The sequence below is a fragment of the Plectrocnemia conspersa genome, unplaced genomic scaffold (assembly GCF_051122295.1).
Source record: "Plectrocnemia conspersa isolate PC_06_02 unplaced genomic scaffold, ASM5112229v1 ptg000009l, whole genome shotgun sequence".
NCBI lineage: Eukaryota > Metazoa > Arthropoda > Insecta > Trichoptera > Polycentropodidae > Plectrocnemia > Plectrocnemia conspersa.
Genome location: NW_028277173.1, coordinates 21,047,177 through 21,070,869, shown reverse-complemented (window position 1 = coordinate 21,070,869; position 23,693 = coordinate 21,047,177). Strand labels below are relative to the sequence as shown.

General features: G+C 28.7%; 1 protein-coding gene across 1 annotated transcript in view; it reads right to left on the bottom strand.

Moving 5' to 3' along the window:
* The window catches only part of LOC148232216 (uncharacterized), a 454,607-nt gene that overhangs the window by 348,088 nt on the left and 82,826 nt on the right, over positions 1–23,693 (bottom strand). The window contains exon 2 of the mRNA XM_088191623.1: positions 15,819–15,857. The gene's annotated coding sequence lies outside the window, so the exon portion shown is untranslated. The remainder of the gene's footprint in view (positions 1–15,818; positions 15,858–23,693) is intronic.

The window sequence follows — 23,693 nt, the reverse complement described above, 5'->3', positions numbered from 1 at the left end:
CATATCATTTCTATTCATATGCATTTAATGAGCAAAGTTACAGTCAAAACTTAATACCACTTAGCCCAGAAATGATAAGAATAGAGTCGTATCTTCAAGGACTTAACATTTTAGCTTCAACTTAAGCTCACATTTTACTTTTACCGTGTAACTATTACTTGGCGTCATAATTACCGCTCGCGTTACAATGGCGACGTGTTCCTTAACAATATGTCATCATGGTCATTTGCAGCGCATGCACGTCATGTTTGTTGTCGACTGACAACCTCTTTTCAACAGGGAGTTTCGCAAACATTCGCTTCACCCTCATTATATCGTCGGCCGGCACGATATTGCTCTGGCCAACTGTGTTTCATAGCTTTTACTATTCGGACCCACATAGAACGACTACCGCACAACTACAAAAAAAGCCATATGGTGCCACATCAAGATATTTAATAACCGTTTTAGATAGAGTTGCGCACTATAAATATGTCCAAAGAAATTCTATGAAATAAACTCTTTGATTTTTGATCATCAGTATACTTTTATATCACTGCTTTAATTAAATAAAAAAAAGTGACTTTTAATTTTACATGCCTAAATCAAGAAGAATACATTCACCATATTTTTAAATTAATATAAGAGATTGATAATGTAAAGGAGAAACTTGACAAATCCAAGTTTTGATATAGTCAATTAAACTATTTAAGTGTTTTAAAGTATTAACGGCCAGCTGGTGGGTTTAATCACCAAGCTTCGACGTTGGAGTATAAAAAATAACACATCTCGTGTTGAGTTTGAAATACGTTAATTAATTGTCCACAATCTTAAGACATACGTAGTGTAACAGTAATGTAAAATTATTTATTATTTAGCTGCAAGAATCATAGTATAAATTTGAATGTTACATAAAGCGAAAAACTGAAAACCTTGAAGTATTTGTCCCTATCCTTTGAGTTGCCAAAATTCGATAACATTTGCTATTTATTAATAGGTGTCGAATTTGATTAAATCAATAAAGAAAGAATTTGGTATATGTTCAATGAGCTACACGGTATTTATATTAGAGGCAATTTTTTTTTTAACTCTTATTTTTTATTAGATAATACATCGATATTTAAATAGTGAATAGAAAAGGTTAGACAAACAAAAACTTAATATGCCAGATGCTTGTTTTAATACTCGGTACATTTAATAAATATTTTTAAGCTTTAGATTAAAAATATGCTTTTTTTAAATACAAAGTATTTTTTCTATTCTAATTTTTTTTGTTATTGTAGTGATTCATACAAAATATTTTTTAATAATTTCGTAGAATAACATATCATACGCAAAGTAAAAATTATAAAATCTAATAAAAAATTATACAAGAATATTTATATTTAATAAATGTAAATCACTACACATTATATAAACAAGATTATTTAAACTTTGTAGGAGAAAATTTATTAATTTTAATTTAATGTTGATCCAATTTATTCTAAACACATATGTATAACACATATAAAACATACAGAAATGACTTAAACTATATTTTAATACAGTAATACAAAAATAAATAATTAAAAATGCAACAAAATATATTTTACTGTATTTTTATTACCCTAGTGTTACTTATTATTACGCTGGCATTCATATTATTTTTGCCCTTTATTATATATATCATATGTATAAAATACCATTATTCAACGAATCAATGTAATAAGTACAATTAAATATCAACACAACAAAATATATTTTTATATATCAACAAAACACAAATTACAGCAGTAAACTTTATATGGCACAATCAAAAATTACTGATGATTTAATCAAAAAGCTTTTTTACTATGCAAATACATAAATATAAAATTGTATACAAAAGTTTTGAATAATTTAAAAGATTTGTTCATCATTAGTTAAAGTTTTATTTAAAATGATTTTTTAATGTATTTTACTAAAGAAAAGTTTCGAAAGAAAAGTAAAGGGACTGAAAAAGTAAAAAAAACTAACAGACAATATCCTATTGAAATAAACCTATACAGCTAAAATCAAAGATTAATTTAAATTGTATATAAAACGAGTTATCATATATATACTTATAAAGTTTTGTTATGAAATTATAAATGTGTTTGCTTGTCATTGCCATTTTTATTTAATAAATTCAATTATATAGAAAAATAAATTAGCTTAAATATTTTTTTTTGGTTTTCAACTTTTCTATATACAATAATATTATTTTTTTGAGATAAAACAAGGATACAATATATAGTTTAAAAGCTCAAAAAATACACGCCACATACTATAAATATATAATATATTCGGAAGGCAAATCAGGCTTTCGAACAAGATAAGCTCGCGCACAAGCTACGTTCGGATACGCGCCATATATTTCATCATAAGCGTGCGCGTTTTCTTCTTCTTGCGCATAAATAAAATTTAGAAAAATATACACGGCTCCGATGGCTGGGGTGGCATTTTTCGCCCAAAAATATTAATTCAGACCAGGTAGCCTTTATTTCTTCTCTCACTCTTTCACTCGGAAGTTACTAGAGCGGAGGGAAAATCTGTGTCGGGTCTGTTCGAAGAATTTTAAGTATTCCCTTAGAAAATATCTTGTAGCGGAGCGAAACCTTTCGCAGCGTCGCGTCAGAGAGCCATTGTTTTTAATTGTAGATAGGAATTTTTTCATTATCCTGAATGAACGTCTTGTTGTGTCAGTGTACAAGAAACTCACAGAACAATTAAAATTGTTGGATAATGCATCAACTATTAAATAACAGACATTTATTACTTGAACAAATTATATTGATATTTATCATTGAGAACAGTGATAAAGCATGAACATACCTATTACACTTCAAACACGTAGCTATAAAAATTAGTAAAATTCCATTTAAAATCCGACGAAACAATCAAACCAATCAACGATACGCGAAAAAGTTTCACGTAAATAAACTAACAAATATTTGCATAAAATAGTTGCTCATGATTATTCGCAGAAGAGACGTTCAATTGCGCATTGAGTTTTATAAAAAAACAGCATCAAAGCTAAAAGAATTTAAAAGCACCATACCGTCTAATAGAAGCTACAAGGAACGAGACCAATTAATTAAATAGAAAAGCAATTACGCAGTAATGAAATCACAAATCATGTATGATACTTTAAAAGGATACGTAGCACAGCAGGTAATTGTCTTTAAGAAACAGTTATTCACCAGGATAAATTTTACCACAGGTCTAGTTGCACAAAGTAATTAGTCGAAAATTGAGCGTTTCAATGTGCTTTAGCATTTCTTAATTTCAAAAATTACAGAACATTTATTGAAATTTGCAGAGCTAGAATTCAGCAATCAAAAAGTTTGTCTGGATCTAGTACGGCTCTCCGATCGACTTCCTGAAACTGATTGACCCCAAGAGCTAGCTGATATTCAGCCCTCTTCCGATTTAATCTGTTGAACTTCACAGAGCTTTTTTTATTACAGCCATAGGTTATATACTATTACATGAAAAAAATTATAGAGATTTTCATACAAAAAATAAAATCTGCTTTGAAAATCAATAATTATAATATAATAAAATATAATAATATTATAATCAATGTCTAAAAAACAAGTATAGTAGACCCCCCAATAACACGGTAAATTGCGGACATTTTTACAAGACTAGACAATTTTTTTGCAATACGTACGTACGAATCAGGCGCTTATGATGAGATATCCTCCCTATGGCTCGCTCGCACATAAAGTAAGGGGCACCCAAATAGCACTACCCCAATTTACCGTGTTATTGGGGGTCTACTAAAAACATAATTATACAAATAAAGTTAGCATCTATAATAAACTTTCATTGTTTGTGTAAAAAAGCTTCAAATTATTTTTCTTGAGAATGAATAAAACATGGAAAAGCTAACTATTTTAAATTTTAATCTAGAAGATTTTTGTCAAGCAAATAATGAAGTAAGAGAAATGTGTATTTTCAAATGCAGCATTTCTCTAAATCTCTCAAAGCTAATATTCTGACATCATGTCTTCATTTTTTAATAATTATATAGATATATATATTTATACTTTTAAAATGCATATGTTTTTCGGTTCAAGGTTCGATGTTCCATCTTTCACATACGAAATAGAATTGCAACAATATAATTTTCAGATCTAGACAGATATCTAAGAATCTTTTCTGATCGCTCGTTTCATTTTTGCCGTTTTGTTACTCCTTAAGTTATTTACGATTATCTGACAGTATCATTGTGACGTTGAGATGTCTTGTCATGGTATATTTGCCACCATCGGCAGAATCGTGTTGTCTGTTGAAGTTTGACAGGCACTCCTCCTCTAGCACTATGCAAATGCTTAAATATTTATGAGACAGTCCCGCTATAGTACTAGTACTTTGTTTCGTTGACGCCGCCAACTTTTCTTTATGTGTTCGGGAAATTTTTCACGGTATCGAGTTTTTAATAAGTTTTATAAACTTCACCCACGGCGAACGCTTTCTCGCTAGGTTAGTACAAAAAAATCTGGCCCCACTGAAGTAGGTATATCAACTTTCAGCTACTCTACTTTGGGACTCTTTTCTAAATTAACATGTAAGATGCTATACTTAGTATAAATATATTATTATAATCCTAGTTAATCTATTCTACAATATATGTAAATCTTTGAATCAGAAGCTTTAAAAATAAAATCAAAGTATGAGGTTCTTTAGCCATAAAATAAATTATTTTCTAAATTTTGTCTTGGAGTATGTTAATATTATTAAATTATTAAATATAATACTGCAAAAAAAGATATATTGGTTTTTACTGAAGCTACTAATGTTTAAATTAATACTTATATTTTATTCATAAATTTTTAAGATGTTTTTAATTTGTACTTATATAGTATATTGTTCGGATAAGGCAAAAAAATATTGATTATTTTTTAAAAATATGGTTAAATTTCATTCTATAGTATATTTTTATACAATACTTTTTTTTATATCTTTGTAACTTTTCAAGTCATTTTTTTCTAAATTGTGTATTTTAATACACAGCTTAGTTTTTAACACCACCATTTTATCTTTTGATCTGTGTTCAATAGACCTGAATAAAAAGTGCGATACTCAGAAAATATGAACCTTTTAAATATTTTCACTGATATTTTTTCCAGTGTGCGTGCATTATCGTGATGACGAATTACCGCTTTCGGCTAATTAAACTTGAGCGTTTATCTATCAGCTTATGGTTTAAGCTCTCCAATTGTCGACAATAAACCTCCGCAGTAATTGTTTCACCTGGTTTCAAAGTAAACTAAACCGCAAACATCCCACCAAATGTACGGAAGAACCTTTCAAAGCATTAACCCTCGCTTAGGGGTTAGAACCGTTGTTTCATTTGACGAAAGCCATTGTCTTTTTTGCCTAACATTGTCGTAAACTATCCACTTCATATTTTTAATTACGACTTTTAATAAAAAAAATATTTAGCTGTTCTTAATTAGTGCAGCGTCTAAATACCCACTCTATTCACATTAGGAATATTTTTTAAATGTTCCAGCACTGAAGACTATGAATATGGGAGTTTATGTAAAAAATACTTTATTTTTGGATAAAATCTGATCCATTTAGCAATTTCTGCGAAAAGTTTTATTTTTCTCCTGATTTATGTATATCTTTGAATCTCTATTTACCGAAATTTTCTGACCCACTATTAACATCTATTGAACGGTAATACTTCATAATGTACTAATTATTTTAGTGACTTTGCTATAAATTAAGGCCCTGTCGAAAAAATACAACATAAAATGCATAATATAACCAAGCACTTAATGGGGCTCCATTTGTTTCAACTTTATACTACTTAAAATATTTAAGTTCTAATAAGATTAATTTCATTTAATTAAAATTAGATACGAACAGTATTAATTAGTTACTAGTAAATACTTTTCTAATTTAAGTTTAACTTAATTAAATTAATCTTATTAGAACTTATATATTTTAAGTAATCTAAAATTAAAACAAATGGACCCCAATCAAAAAATATTTTCTATATAAGTTGTAAAAATAATTTTCGTTTATTTGTCTTAATATTTGCCGTATTTTTTTCTCTATCCCTATTTCATCTACACATTAGTTAGAAGTATTTTAAATATCTATAAGTTACGTGTAGGTTCTACGAGTGATTATTAATGTAAATAAATATCCGTAAAACCTAGATTGATAGATCAGTTGTACCATATTGAATTGCTTTAATACCTATTCTCTGTACACATTATGAAATTTATAAACAACTAATAGGTTATCAGTGAAACAACACATAACCCGTAAATCGAATGCACTAATTATTCGATTAAATGCCGCAATATTACATTAATTTTAATGGAACCAAACACGAAACAGATGGATCGATTTAATACAAACATATACCGTCTTATAAAATAATAATATTTTAATAATTATATATCATATATATCAAGAGGTAAAACTAAATCTCAATATATCCATATGGCGCATCACCGAGTGTTTTTTCGTAGTTGAATAAATATTGATGCTTTGATTCGCCTCCCGTTACGTCATGTTATTCCAGGACGCTATATGTATGTATGTGAAAATCTATCTATGCATGTGTTGGGGTTGTTATAGTTGACAAGCAGTTTTGCAGTAGCAGATTCAGTGTTCCGCACCGTCGTTTTATGACAAATATCTCGGATGAGCTTGCTATCTGAATTGCCTTCCGAGAATTTATCGGATAAGCGTAAACACCTAAGAGGCTTTTATGGCATTTCAAAATAGAATAGCTTCCATTTAAAAATAAATTTATCGGTGAATTCTAAGGTCATATCGGTTACATCACAGGTGCAAAAGCTTTTTAAATCACACCCCCTTTTTTCTTTTCGTCATTTATCCCTTTCACTAATAATAATCAATAAATAGTTTTTACGCTTTTCACGGGTGGATTCAAAATGAATCTTGGCACACACAGTCTTATAATAATAAGTTCATTTACACAGAGAGGATAATATTTTTTAGATGTTATGTTTTTTAAATAACATCTCATAAACAGGACGCAAGCGCTTATAATCAGTAGTACAAATTGGAATATAAAATTATCATATGGTTATGTATCCGCAAATTTAGGCTAAATCAGTAACAAAGTTATAGTTAATCAATGAAATTATGACCAATTCATTATGATCTCTGACCATACTTTTTAAAACAGAAAATAATAATAAAATTACTGAATACATTACATATTGCAACAATAAATATTTTGTCTTACATAAATTATTTTTTGCTATTATGCAAGTCTTACTAAATAAATAAAAAATATCTGAAAGGTAATGCGTTAACAAAATATTTTTAATATATATTTTGTTAAATATTACACAACCATTAAATAATTTTTATCATAGCACAAAAATAAAACTGCACCGCAGGCTCTTCTACTCAATTGCCATTTCTATATATCATGATAATAATTTTTGCAAACTATCAGTTATTTCAATATATTTTTTGGTACGTTACTATTATATAAGAATACAAAGAAAACACATGTTGCTTTTTATTTTGAATAGATCAAAGGCAACAAAGCATAATGAAGAGAATCATAATATTAGGATAATGTGGTGTTTTTAAAAAAAAAAAACAAGAAATTATAAATTAGACTCTAATCTAATACAATACTTAAAGCAATTGCTATAATATCGTAAAACAAACTCCAATTACACATGCTTAAATAAATGTAAATAGCAATAACATTAAAGAGCACCATTCGAATAATAATACAAAGACATTCAGCAAACTGATACAAAGGTCCGATATAATAACGTGACCTGATTTTTTCCTTCTTCTCTATCTCGAGTCTGAAAGAGGAACGCTCGTCTTTTCTCTCTAAGCAGTTTACATCTGTGCACGGGCCGCGAAGAATACACGAGGGAAAATTAAACAAAACCATTTTCTGCTTCTGAGTTCCGACCTCGGAACAACAAAAATGCGAGAGTCACATTTTTTCGCTTTGACATTGACAATTCGAAAGGTGATTCACGAAAAACCCATTATTAAAATTATGAGTTTTCCAAAAAGCGTTTATAACTTCTTAACTTTATTTATTAATCTATATTTTTTTTGTTTTTTTGACTGTATAACGAATACATGGTTTTAAAATGGAACATCTAACACTTATTATAACAATGTCGATTTTTATATGCACATATTTTATTAGTAATAATTCGTTTTTATTAAAATATTTATAAGCGATCAAATCAACAAAATTCTGAACCAAAAAATTCTGTTCTAAAGCAGCAGACCTAATGTAAAATTTAATTTGACTTAAAACCACTGATTAAACACGTGCACATTATACGGCTTTAAAATACTGCAAAGCTTTTCGAGAGAAGTCTGTCGTCTAAATTCCACCAATCAACTCCAGGTTTCCAGGTTGCGAATCAACCGTTCAGTCGCATCATTAATGAACAAGTTAATATTATCATTAGCTTTGTATACAAATATATTAATTTTTTATTCTGGTGTCTATATTAAAATATTATATATTTTCAACGCAGCTCTGGCAAGTTTTGAAATTTTGCAAAAAAAACGATAGGCCCTGATTTTATTTTAACTAGTATGCTTAAAGAAATACAGGACCATAGCGCACATTCTCTATTACTTTTAATAAAAACAAATATTTTCCCGATGTATGAACAACAAAATTGCCTTCGATTCACAAAAATGAAAACAAATCTTTGCTGATAATTAGAGGTCAGTGTTTAATTTGAAAAAAGATTAATATATCAGCACCATCCAAAGTATATGAAATCATATTTTATGGGTAAGCTTTAGACAATTCTAAAGAATACTTATATGAATACAGAACATAAAATATCAATAGCAACGAATCAGCATTGTTATTCCAATTTAGTGATGAAGAATCTCAATATAGACAAACAAATAGATGCCATCTATAGTGATTTTGAAAACGCTTTTGATAAAGTTCGTCATACCCTAATTCTAAAAATATGGATAAGTGTAAATTTATTACACAAAATATTATTTTTTATTTATAATTTTCAGAAATGGTAACCGATTTAGGTGTCGCATGTCAATCAGCATACAGAAAACATATCCAATAAAGCTTTTGTTTTTGCCATTGTGTACCTTGTATAATAACCTAGTACCTTTCTCGAACATGCTTTCCTAATCTGGTTAGCAAATAATGCAACTGACTCACTTATGACATAAAATATCCAAATATAATTCATTTTCTACAAAACTGCTGCATATAATGATGAAATATTTTTATTAATATTATTTGATAATCTCAAAATAAATGTATTTTTATTAAAAGAAAAATATCGCTTCTAAGTTTTTATTTTAATGATTCGAAATATAATTTATTTCTAAATATACAATATTTTTCCACCTATCGATCATTTCATTAGCATGAACTGATTTAAAATATTCTGATATGACGGGGGATAAATAATGAAATTATTTTATATTTTAATTACTTATAGTCAGATTAAATTGCGAAAGACTTGTATAATTTATTTAAACAAAAATTATGTGAAAATGATACTTAGAAAACAATATGATATTTTTTTTTAATCAGCCTCAGTGTTGTTGAACTAATATTATTTATAGTAAGAAAATTATGTAACTTATCAATGCCTCTCTATTAAAATTTTTAATTCCATATTTTATTTTTTAAAACATTTTATGTAAATATTTAAAATTTATCATTTTTATATTCATTATTAATCTTAATGTAATTTTTTACTTATTGTGAAAATGATTCTTAAATAAATAAATACAAATTATACTTATAAATAACGACTCCGTATAATATTATATTACCGTTAAAATGATTCAGCTTATTCCAAATGAAACGGCATAAGTGTCAGATCGATATATTCTCTAAAAATCACCATTATTTTTCTTGTTAAATGCAAAACTTGGGTTAAATGTTTCGCAAGCAACAGCGAAATTCGCTTCCATTTGCGTGGGATAAGAAGCATGCGCGTGTACATGTAAATACATACATATTACATTAGATACAGAAGTACATGTTTTTTTATACGAGTATATCGAAACGTAAACATTCCACATTCAAAAAATTCACTTTCGTTTGATCGCATGCACAAACACACGCGTTAGGAATGAGCAAATTCGTATTAAATTATATAAATACGCACCGAGAACGCAAATTCTCGTAAAAAGAGGATCAAACTCTCGCCGAGGGTTGTAAAAGTATTACGCTCTACATATTATACTACCATTGATTCTCAAAGGTTCGGAAGGGAGGCACCGCTGGCGACAAACGAGTACAACAGCGCGAGGGCACTGTCATGTGCACGAGGAATAACGAATGCGAGTGGTTTTAAACCTTCTCGAGCCGCGTAAGCTTCTTACACTTATGCTGTATAATACAAGGTGGCTCCAAAAATTTTACTTTATTAAATGAGCATTAATCATTATATCTTATTGCTGCATAAAACTACTCTGTATCGTATATAAATAATTTTAACTCAATTGCCACCGAAAAAATGTTACAATTTTGATTGCAAAATGTTTAAATAGATAAAATACTGATAATATTGACTAAGAAGATAAATAATAAGATCACTTTATTTCAAAGATTGAAGTGAAGCATATTACTTTAGTGATTGGTAGACCTTAAAACCATATATGAATATAATAGGAGTAGATCTTACTATTTTTATTTTTATTATTTTTTCTGCAGCATTACTAATTTTTTTTTGTTGGATCACCTTGTATATAAAATATTTTTTTCACAACATACAAAGGGTGCCTCTCTCAAATACATATAAACATAAGCCCCGATGAACAATTTTCTTATCAGACTCAATTTTCTAAGAATACGCCCCGTATCCTTACGACCTATAAAAGCTTGCTCTTTATAAAGAGAAACATTTGATGAATTCGTTACGCGATTTTATTCACTCTTTTTATATATCAGTCTGAAAAAAGCGTTGGATTTTTTTGTTCGTATGCAAACGATATCGGATATACGACTGTGTATATGCTTACGTTATACTTCTCGTTATACATATATGCATATACAATTCGCTTATACGCCTATACTATTTCACACAGACAGGATTATCTAATCCTGCAAAATTTAATCAAATATATTTTTTAGTTGAATTAATTAAAAAAATATAAGAAAAGCAATTGATTTTATTTATTTATCTATCTAGATATTATTCAATTCTATGTATCATGTAGTAGATCTATATTTTACTGTGGAGTTTTGCATAAAATAGATATTATGTTACATTCAATATTGCTGTAGGCAAAATGTTTCGCCCCGTACATTATCAAATATTGAAGAATAGAATAGCCTTAAAACAAATATAAACTTTACATATTTAAAATTATATTTTTAATTATTAATCAACGCCTATCATTGTTTTTAAGAAATGTTAGTATCTGTATATTTCATAATACGTATCAAGTTCACTGCCATAATTATATTGAAAACATTATCTATAATTAGGAAGCTAAGATTAAAATATAGATTTAGAATATCTACATACATATAAATGTGACTAATTTAATTATTAGAAATGTTGTCTTAATTTCTCAATGTAAAAAGTTTTTGTAGTTATACGATTTTATTGTAAACTAAGACATTTAAAAACAAAAAACTGAAAATTTATTACTTTGTATTTTACATTTGAAAAGAAATCATCTTCTAGCAATTAAGCTCTGTATCTTGTAATTCCAGCTAATGAAAATCATAACTTATTAATTATGCGATCCTATAATATCTTTGAATTGCCAAGACCTTTACTTGTATACGTTTATAATCAGACATGTATGTGCTAATCACCTTCGAGGTAGAGTGGCTAGCTGCGCCCCATCAGTGTCCATTAGCGGCTGTTTGTTCCCGTACGATGTGTCAATCCATTAATGGGTCCGACTTATAGGTGTTATCCGGAAGCGGAAGTTATCCGTGAATTCGCGTAGGCCGTTTCAAATTTCAGCCGGTAAGCCCTTTAACGTACAGCAGAGGTTCGCAACTCGTATTCAGCAATCCTTGAATTCACCAGGGATTCGTAAGTTAATTTTTTTATGTTTTAGTATGACTTATTTTTGTCATTACTACTTAAATTTCTTTTATTAAAAAGTCCAAATATATTATAAAAATGCAGTCAAAAAAGTTTCAGGAAATGATAATATACACACATGCATAACCAATAAAATTACTAGACGAAGAAGTTATTACGATATTGACGATTGTTTTTAATCAGATATATGAGACTAGCAAAATTTCTGAAGAAAAACAAACGACTTTCTTCTTGTGACTCGGCTCTAGAATGCGCGAATGTATGTGTGTAAAAATTAGAAGCTGTGGCATACATTGCTCTACAGCCTATGTCAATAAATAGTATTTAACAATCAAATGGTAATGAACGCATTATAGTATGAATATTTAATTAGGAGTTGTCCATTAATATTAAAAAAAACATAGCGCACGAGTGGCAATTAGAATATTGAAGTAAACATAGTTATTGATATTGAATGATATGACACTAACAGACGAGACCCACCGGCTATTGTTTTTTTGCCGTAATAAATTGGGCCCTACAGCACTCCACTCTAGCAATTTAAAATTGCGAAACTAGGTGAAGAGGCGGAGGTCTTGGCATTGGTGAATGTGTATTTTTTTATACACACGGTAAGTAAGTGCGAGCGAGTGCTTCAATAACACACAGTGAGTCTAAGTGAACAAGAAAAATTTTCTATAGCACGCAGCAAATCAGTCTGAGCACGAAAAAAACTTGAACAATGGAGACTTAAAGAAGCAACAAAGTACATTATTATTGAAGTACATGTATATAGTTATTGTTATTGAATGTTATGAGGCTGGCGATCAAGGCCCCGCCGACCGCTGTACTCTCGTCGTGGTTGCTTACTTCACCGCTATGTCAAAGTGTTCCAGTGTGTCACAATAGGGCTCATGGTCAACCAAATAAACAGGCCCCCACAAAACCAAAACTAAGATGATAAATAAGAATGAACAAGCCCGTTAAAGCCAATAGATTCACACTATTACTTTTTACTTAGCTCGTTCATAATGCCATTGCTATAAACAAACCTTAGTTAGTCTAACGAACCGCATACTCATAAAGATCTAACACGCGCAAGTATAACAACGCTGCAATTGAGAAATAGCTATATGAACCCTAACCGCTAACCGATTATAAATCATTGTACTTAATAATGTGTATTTTTAGATAATTTAATTTGAAAAAAAGTAATTTTATCTAAACTTCACTAGTATCTATAAAAAATATTAACGCCTTGAATACCTATTTAAAAATTAACTAACATACCTTCATTTTTGTAACAAGAATGTTTCACATCAAAAGGTTAATAACTCCAGCTCTGCGTGGAAGAGTATGAGGCATATTCCGCCTGTCACAATACGCCTAAACTACCCTATATGGGTCGTCATTTGTACGAAGGACACGACCGAACCGGAACACGTGTGTCTGGCTACGACCGTATATCACACAACACACACACACGCCACACTTTCGTAAACTTTTCGGACGTGAGCTCCCTAACGCGAATTTACTAAGAAAGCCAGTTACGGGGTACGGCGGCTATACATAAACTTGCCGTTTTATTCCTTTCGGGCTATATACTACCGCTACGTACTGCGTCGCTTCCCTAAGGCGTCGCGACGCTTGTGACGCTGTTGGTAAATATGTCGTTATATCGATTCGCGGATTTTCGCTTTGTCTTATGGGTGTCAAGCTTGCAGGCGTGAAATACTTTGATTCGATATATATTATTCTGAAAAGAGAAGATATTGGTGAGCACTGGAGAGACAAAATGTAGCAGGTATTGCAGTGTACCGGATTTGAGCTATATTTTGCGGTAATAATTTAGTAATTTATCAGGAGCGGGGACAGAAAGAGGCTTATTACTAGTTAAGATACATATAAAAAGTACTAAATTCATACATTATATTATTATGTAAACACTGAACAATATATTACACTAACATATAAAGTTACTTTTAGCACTTCTGCTTTTATACAATTAAATTTATTTTTTGTAATAATTATGAATAAATTAAAAATGAGTAAAAAACTTTCACTTCTTTATAAGGTGTGAAAATGTTTCATAAATAGTGTTTTGAAAAAAATTTCTTGAAACTCGCGCAATAATTACCGTAACCACGGTATAATAAAGATCAACGACAATAGAGTGTAAAGAATCGGACTAAACAAAAGCCTTTGTTACGTTCAGAAAAAATGGTAACACATAAATAATACGTAATTATTCTCCAATGAAAACGGGCACGAAATCAATATATCACTAGGAGACAAAAAGCACCGTAAAGCCATAATATTCCCGTTGCACCTCGAAAAGATGTCCATCAGGCAAATGTCACTTTCTAGAGGCATGGACATACTATTTTGTTGGTCGAAAAAACGAGTGCAACAATTGGCTGGATGGTCGCTACATGGTTGTGATTTGACAGCGAGCTTTGCAACCCTTGACTCTTAAGGCTCGTCTCCAATGAAGAGAGGTCACAGACGGCATACGGTCATAGACGGTCAGGGCCAGAGAGGGACTCCCGAATACGATCACTACAAAGCCTCCGAGATCCATCCACTGAACATCATCCCTCCGCCAGCTTCTCCACCACTGCTCAGAGAAAAACGATACTCGCCCAACATAGTTTGTCGCAATATATGTAATATTAAACAATAAATTATTACCAGTTTCAAGTGGCTTCTTTCTGGCCGCGACGTCACAACCCTTAGGGTCAAAATCCTTAAGATATTAAATATATTCTACTTTAAATAAATATAACTGCATATCTTGCTATGCAAGCATATATTTATAGTTTTTGAATATTAATTATTTGCAACAGAAAATTCAAAAAGGTAAAGAGGTACTAATGTTTTAATTTATGATCCATCAAGAAGCACTTGCGCAGAGAATTAGTAATTACTTAAGATTACCAACAACATTGAGGCAAAAGCGCTCTACCATCGGCAATTTAAATAGTTTTAAAATTAAATAGATGGCAAATATCTAGACCATATCATTCACAACAAAGTGCGTTGGCTTTTAACAGATGCAGTTTTATTGTGTTTTGCTTTTTTTCTTAAAAGAAATAAAAATATTGAGATTCAATATTCAGAATTGACAGACTAGTGGTTGCAAAAATTATATTTAATGGTAGATCACAACTAAATTTCATTAATCATTAGTTATAAGAAAAAGAAAACACTGCGATTTCAATGCTCAAAAGAGTGATCTCATTTAAAAGTCCATGATCCATGAATAATTTCGAATAATTGTATAAATATCGCCAAAAAAGCAATGCTCAACATTAGCCCAATTATTTTAGTACAGCATATTGAGAGGATGTATCCCTCATTTTTTTTAAGTTTTTAAATTGCTAGACAATTAATATAAATTAATATGGTCTGTTTGATGATTAGACTCAAAATAAAATATTTTTTTTTATCATTACTTGATACACAATATATGTACGCAAGCTAAATCTTGCGTAGTTTTCTAGCCCCTTAAATTATTCTCGCTCTCCCCCTTTTAACGTTTTGCGCGATTCTTTTCACGGACACAACTATAAATCGAGCCAACAGCGCCGAGCTGGCGTTTTTACTCTGGGATTCTATTTGTTTTTACTCGCAGCTTAAAAATTAAGTAGTTATAAACGCCAAAAGTTGTAAATCTACTTTACAATTGCCCGAGACTTTTACGTGGCTTGCGAGAAGCAGTTTTAAACTTTGTCTGAATTATACGGCGCATAGCGCGTGACGGCCAAAAGATAATTGTTATTTTTACAGAGTACAAGGTAAACTCACCGTTTGCAGCAATAACTTCTCGGTTTAACTCTGAAGTATCTGTAAAATAAAAAAAATATGTTTAATAAAAGTAATACAATAAGGATAAAGTAAAATAATTGCTTTTATGTCAACAATCACTATAACTACTGTATGTTGTATTATATAAAAATTTAATCTAATATTATTACATACATACAAATACTTTTTAATTACTTTATAGTATACAAAAAAACAATGGTAAAATACATTGGTAAAAAATTAAAATCATATTTTGTAATATTCAATAAGCTAATGGAAGAATTATTGATTAAAATGCTCTTTTATTTTTAGATAGGTAACGTGGTTTTCTAAATGATGAAAAATATACAGTTGATGTTTTGTTTAGAAAAATATAATTATAAAGCCTTAATCTGTCTTAAAAATGGTAAGACTACCATATAATTACAACCCAAAGTATTGAGCGACATAAATATAAATTCTTAATTATACGTTTGTCTTAAAAATTAATCAAAAATCGCAATAAAAATTCCTAACTAAAACAAATTTTACGTATAATTAAGTACGTTTTGCGCTTAATAAACAAAAACGGCTCACACCACAGCAACGTATTATATACAATGTACTTTGAAATTCAATCATGGTTAAGAGGATTATATCTCGCTATTAACAAATTGTCGGATGAAAGCAAAACAAACGCTCGTCATATTTATACGCAATTTATAATTTCACGTCACAAACAAAATGCGGTCGTATTATGTTCATAATCTCGCTATGAATATTTTAAAACCTACTACATATTATATATAAATTTCAAGAAAATAATATATTACGAGCAAATTAAAAACATTGAAGATTTTTTCGTTTATCTCATACAAAAATTATAAAGTTTGATTTAACCAAGTTAATATAATTGATTAAGAGCAAAAAAGTACAATAAATATATTACAACCCACTCTAGAATTTTTAAGTAATATAAATTTAGGTAATGTTTTCGCTTTTGTTATATATTCAAGGTAGGCATTGTGCAAGATAAGAGTGGTGCATAATTTATAACTAACCCCTGCTTACTTCGTAAAGTAATCCCAACATTTTCTATTAGATTATGGGGAAAATGGATAGGATACGATTTTAATATGAATGAGTGCAAGTCAACGTATAATAATTACATCGTGCAACAATATGTTTGCCACAGAGATTTATATGTATAATTAAATGCTTAATAATATCTTCTATAAGGTTTCGATTTTACATAACTCACATTTTTTTAAATATGTTTTAATACTTTGTATTTTTTTATAAATATATACAAAAAAATAACTACAAAAATATGTATTTATATGCAATATATATGTATAATAACAATAACAAAAAAATATATTCATATTTAGTTTTTAAATTTTTATCGTGTGGCGGATCAAAATTAGTGACTATTATATAATTTTAATTCCAATCGATCATCACAGATTAGGTTTATCTAGATCTTTCTAATAACGTATGAATATCGTAATGATTAATAAATATCGAGCCAGGTCGTACTTATTGGGTATTAAAAATATTCTAATAATAAGTTATTATAGCTTATAGAGAATATCTTAAATGTATTAAAATTAAAAGTAAAAAATTATTATTTTATATTAGTGGAAAAAACACTATAAAAGAACAAATATTTGTAAACAATGTTTTTGACTAAGCAGTTTTTAATCCCTTTAAGTAAAAATTTATGATGAAAAATTAAAATTAAATAAATAAATTTAATAAAAATTGTTATTATAAATAAACATTAATTAAAATTAAAATACATATGTCTCTGTCGGTATGTTTAGTTAATAAAATTAAACTCTATATAAACTAAAATAATATTATAAAATTTAGCAGTTAATGTTATCTCTTAATGTAGTTACTTACGTTATAAAATTATTACACAAATATTAAATGTAGTTTTTAGTTTTTAATTTGATTTTTTACAAATTGCATATTTTCGATACTTTTACAAAATTTATGTTACATAAAATTTTCTTATGATTTTTTAAAATTTTTGGTCTTTAATCTCAATTGCTCTAAAATCTATGAAATAAATGTTTAGATTAGCGTCATTTTTATGTACTAAATAATAAAAAAAAATTTAAATTAAATAAAGAATATTACTGATATTTTTATTATATAGAAATAAATTATAATATTAAGACTTTATTATTGTATATTTTTATTTTTTCTTTCTGTTATGTATTTTTTATATATTTTTATATATGTTTACTAAATTTGTTAGATGTAAAGATCAGCTATTAAGCTTAATAAATTAATAAAATAAATAATAAATAAATAATAAATAAATAAATAAATGTAAACATATATAAAAATTGAAACAATATTTTTTTTGCCTAAATTACTAAATATTCAATAAAATGTATTTTTTTACTTTCGACAATAAATTTTATTTATGATAATAAAATATATTTAACGTTGTAGAACAAATAAACAATTAATAAAATTTTAGGTTTGTATTAGACATATTTTATTAAACTTTTTATCTTTTTTTGCTAATAATAATTTCATATTTCGGATTTTAATAAAAACAGTAGCAATTAGTTACATATTTTAATAATTAAATATACTCTGATTCTAAAAACATTGATAATAAAAAACACCTGTGTACGATTTAAAAAGAAAACAAAAAACATACGTACAATTATAATAAAATTAATATTAAGAAAAATAATCACACTTAATTTATGCGGCCAGTAAAAATTTACTACTAAATTTTTTACTTCAAAAAAGTAAAAATATAGAAAGGTATTTTCAAGTTAAATTTCACAAACTTTTACCCTTTCATATAAAATTTTAGGCTCAAAACAGCTAAAAAAAGCTTAAAAGTTCAGATTTCACACATATTAAGAGCCGGTTTTAGATTAAAAAAAAACAGATAATAATTGTTTAATCTTATTAAATGAAGGCAAGAATTATTTGCGTGTTGTAAAAAAGATGTTACAGATTGTTTATGGTTTATTTTATTTTTTTATTTATTAAAACAGTTAATAAAATTTTAAATAGAACTCAATAACATATTCCCTTAGACCATTAAAACTAATTGTGATGTTGGATATTTTTTAAGAAGGGAATAATATTAGTATTAAATAAATAATAGTTGAAGTGGAAAGTCCTGATAAAACTACCCTGCGATACTCCAGCAAGAATTTTACGCGATATCGAGAGTTCATTAATAAGCGAAACAACAAAGGTGTAGCATCGACCTTTACAACCTTTGTGCGTATTATAGGTATAAGTCAATTAGGGGTTTTATATTTAGATTAATTATAGAGTATGATGTTGTGCCAAACAATTTCGAATACTTTGTCTATGTTTAGCATTTTTTATCGTGTACTTTTTCATGTTGAAATTAAAGGAAATGTGTTCATTTAGTCTGTTAAGTTAGTGAGTCGTTAAATGCATTTCACAAAATCGAGATTATTTTTGCCTTAGGAAGAAGCTTAGATAATAAAGCTAATGAGATGATAATAGATCCAAACGCTTTCACCTTTCATGTTTTTAATTGGATACATTATAGCTGTTTTCATGATAATGAGAAAATACCCAAATCTTTCAATATATATTTTTGATTAGTAGTGAGAAGTAATAAAATAAAGATTTTTTTAAATAATTAACTTAAATTTACATTGGATTCACTATGCTAATTGCCTGATTATATGAATTATTTTACGAACTACTCTTCTGAGTTTTTTTGTTGGTTTGCATGTTGATATAATTTTGTGGCTACTTATAAGTAGCAAAAGCACTGGCTAGCATTTAATAATTTTCTAAATTAGTTTTCTCTATGTTATTTTCCGTGTTTAACAATGAAATAATAAAGTTTATTTTCTCAAAAAAATTTTGGCTAGATTTTGTTTTGTCGCTTTACAGCTATTCAATTTTACGGTAAATATCGTAGGTCAATTTATTTACCAATGGTATGAATTTTATTCTCTTTTTTTCCATTATATTTGGGTGTTTGTAATCGTATCTGTGTCGTTCAAATATCCAAACAGAATTCTCTCGGATCGGTTCGCACCAAAACAATTCCAATCAAGTTATCTTGCATTAAAATCTCCAGTTAAAATAACAGAGCTACGACATCCAAAATCACTCAAGTAAAATTTATATCACTATTTATATTAAAGTTGAATCGCGAAGGTTTCGTTATTACGTGTTTATCTTGAGTTACGTGAAAATTAAGCAAGACAATTTTTGCCTGTTATTTATTACTTGGAATATATTTCGCTACATTCGATCTTGATTTTCAATTATAATTTATATCTAAAATGTATCTACACTAGAATGAACAATAATTTCGATCTAATAAAATAAACATGAGAGAGTTTTAAGCCTAAAGACATTTGGCAAAGATTTTTCAATCGTTGCTACGTCACGCACATTCACTAGATTATTATTGGCAGTGTCTTCGATGGCAGCGTTGTTTTTCCAGCGTTTTCCTCCGCTTTTCCGCCACCGACTGCCTCCTCATCGGCAGAGGTAGGCAGGCAGGCAGGCAGCGAGGAGATACCGCCGTTAAGTGAATGCGGCAAACGAATTAAGCCGTTTCTGGTCGGGTGATTACGGGCCCCGCAGGAAGCGGATCCGAGGGCAATTTTTATGCGCGAGGATCCCGAGGCCCGCCTCTTATCTTATTTACATTTTTAATTTATAACCGGCCGCCGACTTATCTCGGCCATTGCTCACTTTAATCTGCGAAAGCATGTTCGCGGCGGACGAGAGCGGTAAACGCTATCCGCTTTAACGAGTTTAGCACTCGACTCGAGTTCTTGTTGACTGCAACTTTTCGCATTAGCAAAGAAAAAATATATATAAATTATATATACACATATATATATATTTTTTCGTTAGCCTATCTGCCCCGATTAATATCCGACGTCGGATTTTCGACGCTGATTGTACGATTAACGAATGCAAAAAAATTTTAGATAAGGCAAAACAATACTTAGTGGTTATATTGGAGTGCTGAATATTAAAGCTCAAACTATAGAACAGACCCTAGCAAGTTTTTTACATCATATACATATGCTTACACAAAGCTAAGCTCAATTAAAAACAGAACACTAAGTCACACTTCAAATTTCGTGATATATAATCAATTTACAAAGCTATCAATGATGGTATTTAGTAATAGAATATTATTTGTTTCGATATTTTCAACTCTAAATTAACAATGGTAGTGGAGATAAAATAATCTCAGTAAAGCTATATTATTAAATACATAAATGTCAAATATGTTTCTTAAAATTTCGTTCTGCGAATTTTTACTTTTATTTTTTTGGAGCTCCTTTATCATCCACCATTGTATGTTTAAATCCCTGCAACAGATTTTAGGTGAAAAATATATTTTACAAAAATGGATTTACAAAACGATATTAAATGATTTATTGCTTAATTAATAATAGTAGAAAAATATTGAGAATATGTATTTAATTCAGTAAAATTATTACTTATTTACCACGCACCTTAAAAATGCAAAGACTTATGGAGCAACTTATATGTTATGTTATGAAAATATGTCACTTACCATATGTGACAAAACCATTATATGTGGGTTTCACGTGTAACAAATAAATGATACGTTTAACCTAAAATAAAAAATGTGATATTAGCTCGAAAATATTACCTATTGAGCTTGGATATGTATCAGTACAGAAGTGTATACAATACACTCTGCGAAGATTGATCGAAAACGTTAATTGCCATTCAATCCTACTATAGTTTCGTTTACCTCTTTCACTGAGTGCTTTGAGAGCTTCAGTCTCATATATTACATTATACAGTAAAAGAGACAAAGGTAATATGCTACTCGATATATTACTTTACTGTAGATAGATATATGGCAAATAAATAACTAATGAAGAATATCTTATGTTGTCGTATTTTCTCTATATAATATAAATACATTTATATTTATATTATCTCAGAATCCAATTAAAGTAGTTAATGTGTTTTTATATTCATTTTGTAAGTTAAATATGTGCAAAGCACTTTAGCTCTCAACTTCAGAGATTCTAAATATATTATATAAATGATGAAGCACACAACGTTATGAAACCTTATTTGAGTTTAATAAGTATTATATTTAACTATTTTCAATGACACTAATATCATAAAAACATTATATATAAAATATATTAATATCTTTTATATTAATGTTTTAATTTAAAAGATTATTATTTTGGTTTATTTATGTTGTTATATGCCACAAAATTAAATACATAAAATGTATTTACATGCTGCTTTTAAACTTTGAAAAAATATTATATCTGAGCAAATTAATTGATGTTATTATTTTTTTTTATTAAAATAATATTTTTCAACACAAGGTTAAAAATACCTTTTTTGCATTTTTATATTAATAATAAAGTTAATAAACTTTAGAATATAAATATAGGTTTTTAAGTAGAAAAGAAATTTAATGCTGAAATTAAGTTACAAGATTCAACAATTTATACGATAATTTTTGAAACCAAATATTTAGTTCTAAAATTGTATTTTTGATTTACATTGCAACTACAGTTTAAATAGCCTTTTTTGTAAAAAATATAAAATAAATGTATTTTATATTACATACATTTTCTCTATACCTTGATCGTTTTTTAAATCGATTTATAACATTGAACAGAATAAGTACACTTAGTTGAGATTTTACGACTATTGTCGCTTCTTCGCAAAGTGTCGAATTATGACAACGATTTTAGAAGACGAGCTTTCGACAGCAACAACTCGCGTCGATTCGGTGATTACATAAAAAATCAACATCGTTGTTTTCTTTTTCTCTTTATTAGCACTTAAAAGTGAAAACGTTTAAGCGAAAGGTGAACAACGAAGAAGACGTTATCCGTTGTTCGAAACGGAGTTACCATAGAGGTAGAGCGACTATCACGTCTGCGGCCCTTGCGAAAACAACGAACGAATCTCCATGGAATAAAGGGGTGATCCTGAATACAGATATTTTTTCCTTAGCCCAAAGCGATGGCCTTAGTTAAACAAGTATCACAAAAAAAGTGATGGACGAAATGCGCCAAAGTGGCATATGTGTGTACTTACAGATTTTTTTATTTGTATGAAAATGTATTGTAAAGGCTATGCTTAAAAAAATTTGTTTATAAGATAGATGTTGTTGAAATAGTTTTCACTTGATACAATTTACTTCTTAGATTCCCGGAATCCAAGTGCATAAGCTTACCATCAAAGTTTCTAAACTATTAAGGCTTTTCAGTGACATAATAATGCTACTGACAAGCTTTAGACACGCGGTTGCTTGTGAAGCCATTTAACTTATTTAAACGTAAGAATGTGTTTATTCCTAGAATTGCCATTTCGCTTCAAGCTGATTTATTTTCATATTTGCGATGTTACTAAGTGACATGTGAAATAAATGTGATATGATTTTTTTTATGTTTATTATATGTGATATTTTTGGTATTGGTATTTACAGTAATTTCGTCAATGGTTTCAACAAAATTTAAAAAAATATTAGTCGAATCGAAAAATATATAAAACACTTCATTGTCCCTACTAATACAATAATTTTAGACTACATTTATTTATATATTTTAATTAATTATTCCAAACTCCCAGATACAATAGAAATTTAATAACACAAGGTTCATATGGGATCAAATCCAGGTCTTTCGGGTATTAGTCACCAACTTATACAACAAGTCTATCGTGCTGGTTAAATACATAGTCATACAATACAGTATCGAAGATTTTCCCTCGTGAAAAGAATAATATATATTAAATGAATATCTTTATTCGGTGTTTTTTTGTCCATTCAATGGCGTTAGCAAAAAGTATTTTAATTAATTTACTTTCGCGTTTAAAAATTAAATGAAATAA